Raw genomic sequence first — 11,901 nt, forward strand, 5'->3', positions numbered from 1 at the left:
TGGGGCGGCGGGGCGGTGGGGTGACCGGGCGGCAGCGAGTGGTGGGGGCGGCGGCGCGCGTGTGGGAGCAGGAGAGAAACAAAGAGAGAGGGCGGGGTGGGGCGCGCCGTTAGATATGTTGAATGTTTGCCGTACGCCCTCTTTGTTGTCCGCTGACGGCAAAGAGGGGGGACGTTAAGTATTTTTTAAACAGCTCCTCAGTGGGCTCCCTTCCCTCTTTGCCGTCTGCTAGCGGACGGCATAGATTCTTTGCCGTCAGCTAGCGGACGGCAAAGAACAGGCTGATGGCAAAGGCTTTCTTTGCCATCAGCCAGTTCTTTGCCGTCTGCTTTCGGGCAGCTGATGGCAAAGAGCTTCTTTGCCGTCTGCTAGCTGACAGCAAAGAGCTGGCAGATGGCAAAGTAGCTGATTCCAGTAGTGTCTAGCTAATTGCTCCCACTTTCAATATGTATCCAGATTGAGACTTAGAGTCATCTGGATCGGTGTAAAAGCTTGCATCGATGTAACTCTTTACGACGAACTCTTTTATCGCCTCCATAATCGAGAAACATCTCCTTAGTCCTCACTAAGGATATTCTTGACCGCTGTCTCGTGATCTACTCTTAGATCAAAATTGTATTCCTTTGCAAGGTATACAATAGGTCTGGTTAGCATACTTTATAGAACCTATGACTGAGGCATAGGGAATGACTTTTCATTCTCTTTCTATTTTCTGCCATGGTCGGGTTTTGAGTCTTACTCAACTTCACACCTTTGCATCACAGGCAAGAACTCTTTCTTTGACTGTTCCATTTTGAACTACTTCAAAATCTTGTCAAGGTATGTATTCATTGAAAAATCTTATCAAGCGTCTTGATCTATCTCTATAGATCTTGATGATCAATGTGTAAGCAGCTTCACCGATGTCTTTCTTTGAAAAACTCCTTTCAAACACTTCTTTATGCTTTCCAGAAAATTCTACATCATTTTCGATCAATAATATGTCATTCACATATACTTATCAGAAAGGCTGTAGTGCTCCCACTCACTTTCTTGTAAATACAGGCCTTTCCAAAAGTCTGTATAAAACCATATGCTTTGATCAACTCATCAAAGCGTATATTCCAACTCCGAGATGCTTGCACCAATCCATCGATGGATCGCTGGAGCTTGCACATTTTGTTGCACCTTTCGGATCGACAAAACCTTCTAGTTGCATCATATACAACTCTTCTTCCAGAAATCCATTCAGGAACACAGTTTTGATATCCATTTGCCAGATTTCATAAAATGTGGCAATTGCTAACATGATTCGGACAGACTTAAGCATCGTTACGAGTGAGAAAATCTCATCATATTCAACACCTTGAACTTGTCGAAAACCTTTCGCAATAAGTCGAGCTTTGTAGATAGTAACACTACTATCAGTGTCCGTCTTCCTCTTGAAGATCCATTTATTTAACATGGCTTGCTGATCATCGAGCAAGTCAACCAAAGTCCATACTTTGTTCTCATACATGGATCCTATCTCAGATTTTATGGCCTCAAGCCATTTCACGGAATCTGGGCTCATCATCGCTTCCTCATAGTTCGTAGGTTCATCATGGTCTAGTAACATGACTTCCAGAATAGGATTACCGCGCCACTCTGGTGCGGATCTTATTCTAGAAGACCTACGAGGTTCTGTAGTAACTTGATCTGAAGTTTCGTGATCATCATCATTAGCTTCCTCACTAATTGGTGTAGGAATCACCGAAACTGATTTCTGTGATGAACTACTTTGCAATAAGGGAGCAGGTACAGTTACCTCATCAAGTTCTACTTTCCTCCCACTCACTTCTTTTGAGAGAAACTCCTTCTCTAGAAAGGATCCATTTTAGCAACGAATATCTTGCCTTTGGATCTGTGATAGAAGGTGTACCCAATAGTTTCCTTTGGGTATTCTATGAAGACGCACTTCTCCGATTTAGGTTCAAGCTTATCAGGTTAAAACTTTTTCACATAAGCATCGCAGCCCCAAACTTTAAGAAACGACAACTTTGGTCTCTTGCCAAACCATAGTTCATAAGGCGTCGTCTCAAATGGATTTTGATGGTGCCCTATTTAAAGTGAATGCAATTGTCTCTAATGCATAACCCCAAAACAATAGTGGTAAACTGATAAGAGACATCATAGGTTGCACAATATCCAATAAAGTGCGGTTACGACGTCCGAACACACCGTTACGTTGTGGTGTTCCAGGTGGCATGAGTTTGTGAAACTATTCCACATTATTTTAACTGAAGGCCAAACTCGTAACTCAAATATTCATCTCCACGATCAGATCGCAGAAACTTTATTTTCTTGTTACGATGATTTTCCACTTCACTCTGAAATCCTTTGAACCTTTCAACTATTTCAGACTTATGTTTCATCAAGTAGATATACCCATATCTGCTCAAATCATCTGTGAAGGCCAGAAAATAATGATACTCGCCACGAGCCTTAATACTCATTGGTTTGCATACATCAGTATGTATTATTTCCAACAAGTCAGTATCTCGTTCCATTGTTCCGAAGAACGGAGTTTTAGTCATCTTGCCCAAAAGGCACGGTTCGCAAGCATCAAATGATTCATAATCAAGTGATTCCAAAAACCCATCAGCATGGAGTTTCTTCATGCGCTTTACACCGATATGACCCAAACGGCAGTGCCACAAATAAGTTGCACTATGATTATCAACTTTGCATCTTTTGGCATCAATATTATGATTATGTGTATCACTACGATCGAGATCCAATAAACTATTTTTCATTGGGTGTATGACCATCGAAGGCTTTATTCATGTAAACAGAATAACAATTATTCTCTGACTTTAAATGAATAATCGTATTGCAATAAACATGATCAAATCATATTCATGCTCAACGCAAATGCCAAATAAAATTTATTTAGGTTCAATACTAATCTCGAAAGTATAGGGAGTGTGTGATGATGATCATATCAATCTTGGAACCACTTCCAACACACATCATTACTTCACCCTCAACTAGTTTCTGTTTATTCTGTAACTCCTATTTCGAGTTACTAATCTTAGCAACTGAACAAGTATCAAATACTCAGGGGCTACTATAAACACTAGTAAGGTACACATAAATAACAAGTATATCAAATATACCCTTGTTCACTTTGCCATCCTTCTTATCCACCAAATATTCAGGGTATTTCCGTTTCCAGTGACCATTTCCTTTGCAGTGTAAGCACTCAGTTTCAGGCGTTGGTTCAGCTTTGGGCTTCTTCATGGGAGTGACAACTTGTTTGTCATTCTACTTGAAGTTCCCTTTCTTTCCCTTTGCCCTTTTCTTGTAACTAGTGGTCTTATCAATCATCAACACTTGATGCTCTTTCTTGATTTCTACCTTCGTCGATTTCAGCATCACGAAGAGCTCGGGAATCATTTTCGTTATCCCTTGCATTATAGTTCATCACGAATTTCTACTAACTTGGTGGTGGTGACTAGAGAATTCTGCCAATCACTATCTTATCTGGAAGATTAACTCCCACTTGATTCAAGTGATTGTAGTACTCAGACAATCTAAGTACTTGCTCACTAGTTGAGCAATTCTCCTCCATCTTTTAGCTATAGAACTTGTCGGAGAGTTCATATCTCTCAACTCGGGTATTTGCTTGAAATATTAACTTCAACTCCTGGAACATCTCATATGGTCATGACGTTTAAAACGTCTTTGAAATCCCGATTCTAAGCCGTTAAGCATGGTGCACTTAACTATCAAGTAGTCATCATATTGAGCTAGCCAAACGTTCATAACGTCTGCATCTGCTCCTGCAATAGGTCTGTCACCTAGCGGTGCATCAAGGACATAATTTTTCTGTGCAGCAACGAGGATAATCCTCAGATCAAGGATCGAATCCGCATCATTGCTACTAACATCTTTCAACATAGTTTTCTCTAGGAACATATATAAAAACATAGGGAAGCAACAATGCAAGCTATTGATCTACAACAACATAGACATGCAAAATACTATCGGGACTAAGTTCATGATAAATTAAAGTTCAATTAATCATATTACTTAAGAACTCCCACTTAGATAGACATCCCTCTAATCATCTAAGTGATCACGTGATCCAAATCAACTAAACCATAACCGATCATCACGTGAAATGGAGTAGTTTTCAATGGTGAACATCACTATGTTGATCATATCTACTATATGATTCACGCTCGACCTTTTGGTCTCAGTGTTCCGAGGCCATATCTGCATATGATAGGCTCGTCAAGTTTAACCTGAGTATTCTGCGTGTGCAAAAACTGGCTTGCACCCGTTGTAGATGGACGTAGAGCTTATCACACCCGATCATCACGTGGTGTCTGGGCACGACGAACTTTGGCAACGGTGCATACTCAGGGAGAACCCTTTTATCTTGAAATTTAGTGAGAGATCATCTTATAATGCTACCGCCAATCAAAGCAAGATAAGATGCATAAAAGATAAACATCACATGCAATCAATATAAGTGATATGATATGGCCATCATCATCTCGTGCTTGTGATCTCCATCTCCGAAGCACCGTCATGATCACCATCGTCACCGGCGCGACACCTTGATCTCCATCGTAGCATCGTTGTCGTCTCGCCAATCTTATGCTTTCACGACTATCACTACCGTTTAGTAATAAAGTTAAGCATTACATCGCGATTGCATTGCATACAATAAAGCGACAACCATATGGCTCCTGCCAGCTGTCGATAACTCGGTTACAAAACATGATCATCTCATACAATAAAATATAGCATCACGTCTTGACCATATCACATCACAACATGCCCTGCAAAAACAAGTTAGATGTCCTCTACTTTGTTGTTGCAAGTTTTACGTGGCTGCTACGGGCTGAGCAAGAACCGTTCTTACCTACGCATCAAAACCACAATGATAGTTTGTCAAGTTGGTGTTGTTTTAACCTTTGCAAGGACCGGGCGTAGCCACACTCGGTTCAACTAAAGTTGGAGAAACAGACACCCGCTAGTCACCTGTGTGCGAAGCACGGCGGTAAAACCAGTCTCGCGTAAGCGTACGCGTAATGTCGGTCTGGGCCGCTTCATCCAACAATACTGCCGAGCCAAAGTATGACATGCTGGTAAGCAGTATAACTTATATCACCCACAACTCACTTGTGTTCTACTCGTGCATATAACATCAACGCATAAAACCTAGGCTCGGACGCCACTGTTGGGGAACGTAGTAATTTCAAAAAAATTCCTACGCACATGCAAGATCATGGTGATGCATAGCAACGAGCGGGGAGAGTGTGTCCATGTATCCTCGTAGACCGAAAGCGGAAGCGTTAGAACAATGCGGTTGATGTAGTCGTACGTCTTCACGGCCCGACCGATCAAGCATCGAAACTACGGCACCTCCGAGTTCTAGCACACGTTCAGCTCGATGACGTCCCTCGAACTTTGATCCAGCCGAGTGTCGAGGGAGAGTTCGGTCAGCACGACGGTGTGGTGACGATCTTGATGTTCTACCGTTGCAGGGCTTCGCCTAAGCACCGCTACAATATTATCGAGGAGGACTATGGTGGAGGGGGGCACCACACACGGCTAAGAGATCCAAGGGATCAATTGTTGTTATCTCTAGAGGTGCCCCCCTGCCCCCGTATATAAAGGATCCAGGGGGAGGGGGTCGGCCGGCCAGGAAGGGCGCGCCAGGAGGAGTCCTCCTCCCACCGGGAGTAGGACTTCCCCCCTTCCTTGTTGGAGTAGGAGAGAAGGAAAGAGGGGGAGAGGAGGAAGGAAAAGGGGGCTGCGCCCCTTGTCCAATTCGGACTAGAGGGGGGCACACGCCTCCTTCCTTTTGGCCTTTCTCCTCTATTCCGGTATGGCCCACTAAGGCCCATATACTCCTTGGCGAATTCCCGTAACTCTCCGGTACTCCGAAAAATACCCGAATCACTCAGAACCTTTCCGCACTCCGAATATAGTCGTTCAATATATCGATCTTTACGTCTCGACCATTTCGAGACTCCTCGTCATGTCCCTGATCTCATCCGAGACTCCGAACTCCTTCGGTACATCAAAACTCATAAACTCATAATATAACTATCATCGAAACCTTAAGCGTGCGGACCCTACGGGTTCGAGAACAATGTAGACATGACTGAAACACGTTTCCGGTCAATAACCAATAGCGGAACATGGATGCTCATATTGGCTCCCACATATTCTACGAAGATCTTTATCGGTCAGACCGCATAACAACATATGTTGTTCCCTTTGTCATCGGTATGTTACTTGCCCGAGATTCGATCGTCGGTATCTCAATACCTAGTTCAATCTCGTTACCGGTAAGTCTCTTTATTCGTTCCGTAATACATCATCCCGCAACTAACTCATTAGTTGCAATGCTTGCAAGGCTTAAGTGATGTGTATTACCGAGAGGGCCCAGAGATACCTCTCCGACAACCGGAGTGACAAATCCTAATCTTGAAATACGCCAACCCAGCATGTACCTTCGGAGACACCTGTAGAGCACCTTTATAATCACCCAGTTACGTTGTGACGTTTGGTAGCACACAAAGTGTTCCTTTGGTAAACGGGAGTTGCATAATCTCATAGTCATAGGAACATGTATAAGTCATGAAGAAAGCAATAGCAACATACTATACGATCAAGTGCTAAGCTAACGGAATGGGTCAAGTCAATCACATCATTCTCCTAATGATGTGATCCCGTTAATCAAATGACAACTCTTTGTCCATGGCTAGGAAACATAACCATCTTTGATTAATGAGCTAGTCAAGTAGAGGCATACTAGTGATACTCAGTTTTGTCTATGTATTCACACATGTACTAAGTTTCCGGTTAATACAATTCTAGCATGAATAATAAACATTTATCATGATACAAGGAAATAAATAATAACTTTATTATTGCCTCTAGGGCATATTTCCTTCACAAAGAACTACTCACGCATCATCGGAGAGGCACCAATGGACATGATGAACCCCTCCGATATGGTGTCTAGATTGGATCTAGTGTTTCTGGAACTTCGGTGACTGGAATTGATTTTCGTTGAATCCCCTAGGTTTTCTGGAATATTGGAGTATTTATAGAGCAAAGAGGCGGTGCAGGAGGCCACCGAGGTGGGCACAAACCACCTGGGCATGCCTGGGGGCCCAAGTGCGCCCTGGTGTCTTGTGCCCCCATCGGGCTCCCTCTCCGGTACTTCTTCGACCCATTGGATGTCTTCTGGTCCAAAAAAACCCACAAAAAGTTTCGCTGCATTTGGACTCTGTTTGATATTGTTTTCCTGCGATGTAAAAAATAAGCAGAAAACAACAACTAGCACTGGGCACTATGTCAATAGGTTAGTACGAAAAAATGATATAAAATGACTATAAGTTGATTGTAAAACATCCAAGAATGATAATATAACAACATAGAACAATAAAAAATTATAGATACGTTGGAGACGTATCAGCATCCCCAAGCTTAATTCCTGCTCGTCCTCGAGTAGGTAAATGATAAAAACAGAATTTTTGATGTGGAATCCTGCCTAACATGTTCATCATATAATCTTTTCTTTATATCATGGACATTTGGACTTTTATATGGTTCAAAGCAATAGTTTAGTTTTGACATGAAGACTTTAATACTCAAGCATACCAACAAGCAACCATGTCTTTCAAAATATCAACACTAAAACAAGTTATCCCTAACCCGTTATGCTCAATCATTAATCCATTCATGGAACACACTCGAATATTAGCTACACCCACTGCTCAAATACGATCATAGTGCCCCTTAGTTGGTGATTTATAAGAGAAGATGGAGACTCAACTTCAAAAATAAAACTGCATAAGTAAGAGAAAGGCCCTTCGCAGAGGGAAGTAGGGATTTGTAGAGGTGCCAGAGCTCAAAGCGAAAATTGAGAGATAAAAACATTTTGGGAGGCATACTTTTCCCTCCAACGAAAATGACTTAGAGTTCCAACACTTTCCATGCTAGATATATCGTAGGCAGTTCCCAAATAGAAAATAAAGTTTATTCCTTTTTCCACCATACTTTCACTTTCCATGGCTAACCGTATCCACGGGTGCTCTCCATACCAACACTTTCCAAAGAATTTATTATTTGACAACATAAAGTAAATTCATTTTTTCATTTCAGGACTAGGCATCCCTAATACCTTTGTCGTATTCTCGTGCAATGACAAGTGAATAAACACTCATCGTGAGAATAACACATGTAGCATGGAAAATATCGGCCACCCCTCACCCCTCGCGAGCGGTACGAGCACTCAAAAGAGAAATTTATTTTGAAAATTAGAGATGGCACATGCAAATTTGCTTAGGACGGCACGGAAATACCGCATATAGGTAGATATAATGGACTCATATGGCAAAACTGGTTGTAAAGGTTTTGGATGCACAAGTAGTGATCATACTTAGTGCAAAATGAAGGCTAGCAAAAAGATTGAGAAGCGTCCAACCAAGAAACAAAAAATCTCGTACCCAAGCATTAAGCATAAGTAACACCGAATAATGCACCACAAGTAGGATGTAATTTCATCGCATAACTATTGACTTTCGTGCTTGCATAGGGAATCACAAACGTTAACACCAATATTCTTACTAAAGCATAACTACTCATCAACATGACTCACATATCATATCGTCATGTCTCAAAACCATTACTAAGAACCAAGTTTATTTTATCCAATGATATTCATGAAAGTTTTTATTATATCCTCCTTGGATATCTATCACTTTGGGCCTAATTTCATATGTTGCCTTTAATAAGCTCAAACAAATTTACGTGAAGAACATGAGCATAATATTTCTTTCTCTCAAAATAATCTAAGGGAAGCAAGAGAGCATTTCTTCAAAAATAACAAAGCACACTGTGCTCAAAAAGATATAAGTGAAGCACTAGAGCAATTCCATGGCTCTAAAAATTTAAGTGAAGCATAGGAGCAATCATAGCATGATTTTTGGCTCTCTCAAAAAGGTGTGTCCAGCAAGGATTTAAGACTTAAAACACAAAGAAAAACAAGCAAAGACTCATATCATACAATACGCCCCAAGCAAAATTCATAATATGTGATGAATACAAATATATCTCCAAGTAAAATACCAATGGTTGTTAGAAGAAAGAGGGGATGCCACTCGGGGGCATCCCCAATCTTAGTTGCTTACTACTTCTTGAATATTATCTTGGGGTGCCTCAGGCATCCTCAAGCTTAGCCTTTTGCTAATCCTTATTCCTTCATTCATCATAGGATCACCCAAAACTTGAAAACTTCAATCACACAAAACTCAACAAAACCTTCGTGAGATCCGTTAGTATAAGAAAGCAAACCACTACTATAATTAATGTTGCAAACTCATTCATATTTTATTTTTGCATTATATCTAATGTATTCCAACTTTCTATGGCAAAAACTCTTCCAAGAAAACCATAGAATCATCTAAACAAGCACACAACGCAAAGAAAACAGAATTTGTCAAAAACAGAACATCCTATAGCAATCTGACTAGTTCGAATACTTATGTAACTCGAAAAATTTAGAAAAAATAGGAAGACGTGAATAATTGGTTAATCCTCTACAAAAAGAATCAACTCAAAAGCACTCTTCTGATAAAAATGAAAAATAATTTCGTTAGCGCAAAATTTTGTGTTTTTCAGCAAGATCAAATCAACTCTCACACAAATCGTCCCAAAGGCTTTGCTTGGCATAAACACTAATTTAAACCACAAAAACACATCTAATCAGAGGCATAATTGTGTATTTTATTGAAAACAGTAAGAAGACCAAAAAGCAAAAAGATACAAGTTGGATTGCCTCCCAATGAGCGCTATCATTTTACGCTCCTAGCTAGGCATAACACGAAGGATATAAGTTTTGTCATCTTTGTTCACCAGTTCTTCAACCACACAAGCAGATTTCTTTGGAGAATTAGCAAGTAAAATAGCAAAACTTCTAGGCATAAAGTTGAGGAATTCATTCTTATCAATAGGATCTCTTATAGCTTCAACAAAATTCGGGTGAATACTAATCATTTTAAGATCTCCTTTATTATTACTAGAAGTTGCACCCTTCTTCTTAGTGTCCTGAGTAGCTTTGCTAATTTTTACGGGGGTCTTTTCAATGGTTTTATCCGAAGCAAAAGTCGTACTTAGATTACTAAAAATTTCTTCAAGTTTATCAATCCGAGACGGGCTTTCTTCAATTCTTTTATGAATTATCGTCCCCTTTTCTTTTAACAACTTAAAAACTTCTCCCGCTTTCAACCCAATTTCGAATCGTTATGACAACATACGTTATTCCCATTGTCATCGGTATGTTACTTGCCCGGGATTTGATCGTCGGTATCTTCATACCTAGTTCAATCTCGTTACTGGCAAGTCTCTTTACTCGTTCCTTAATGCATCATCCTGCAACTAACTCATTAGTCACTTTACTTGCAAGGCATCTTATAATGTGCATTACCGAGAGGGCCCAGAGATACCTCTCTGATACTCGGAGTGAAAATCCTAATCTCGATTGATGCCAACCCAACAAACACCTTCGGAGATACCTGTAGAGTATCTTTATAATCACCCAGTTACGTTGTGACGTTTGATAGCACACAAGGTATTCCTTCGGTATCCGGGAGTTGCATAATCTCATAGTCGGAGGAATATGTATTTGACATGAAGAAAGCAGTAGCAATAAAACTAAACGATCATTATGCTAAGCTAATGGATGGGTCTTGTCCATCACATCATTCTCCTAGTGATGTGATCCCGTTCATCAAATGACAACACATGTCTATGGCTAGGAAACTTAATCATCTTTGATTAACGAGCTAGTCAAGTAGAGGCATACTAGGACACGGTGTTTTGTCTATGTATCCACACATATATCAAGTTTTCGGTTAATAAAGTTTTAGCATGAATAAGAAATATTTATCATGAATAAGGAAATATAAAATAACAACTTTATTATTGCCTCTAGGGCATATTTCCTTCAATGACTGCAACCGGCAACAACCCTACTTCAACCCGAGTTGCATCCAGTGGCAACCCATGTTATGACCATCATTGGTGAAAGTTGCAACCGTAGGGCGACCGAGCTACAATCGGGTCATGGCGGAGCTACATCCAACGGTGACTCGTGCAACAACTGTTGTCGGCAAATTCTGCAAGCATGGGCGACGGACTACTAGATCATGGCAGAGCTACAACCGGTCACCGGGGTTGCTACGAACATGCCTGGGGACGCCACAACGGCGGGCCGATGCCCACCGGAGATGCTAAGATGGGGCACCACAGGATGCTGCAACCAGCAACGGGGTTTTCTACAACCGGGCTCGACAACGCTACGACATGCCACCTAGATTGCCGAGACAGTGGCGACACCTTGCTGCAATGGACGCGGGCATGGCTACGATGACGACGGCCTCACATCCACGACGACCTTGACTTGTTGATGCGCGCTGCTGCAACCAAGCGCTGCATCATTGGGTGTGGCGAGGGAGAGTGAGCGGTGTAGCGGAGCGGTTGGTGCAAGGTGAGGGGATAAGAAAGATTGGACGAGAAAGGAGAGAGTGGCATGTAAGGATGTCAATTTTACCCATGGATCCTACCCTGCATGAGTAGGGTATGGGCACATTTTCATGCCCATGGGCATTGCCTAGACCCTGCACGACTAGTCGTGGGTAGGGCATGGATACAATTTTATGCCCATGGGTATTGCCCATACCCTATCCTATTATCTCACCGGCGGTCCACATGTGTTTTAAACACTAAGGTGCCACGTCTTTGTATGTAATCTATGCACCCTACCCCCATTCTCTGTCAAATAACCACTTTCCCAACCATAGAAAGCTCTCTATAGGTGGAGCCTCCACCACGCATATAACTAGCAGTTAC

Source organism: Triticum dicoccoides, chromosome 1B (genome assembly GCF_002162155.2).
Source record: "Triticum dicoccoides isolate Atlit2015 ecotype Zavitan chromosome 1B, WEW_v2.0, whole genome shotgun sequence".
Taxonomy (NCBI): domain Eukaryota; kingdom Viridiplantae; phylum Streptophyta; class Magnoliopsida; order Poales; family Poaceae; genus Triticum; species Triticum dicoccoides.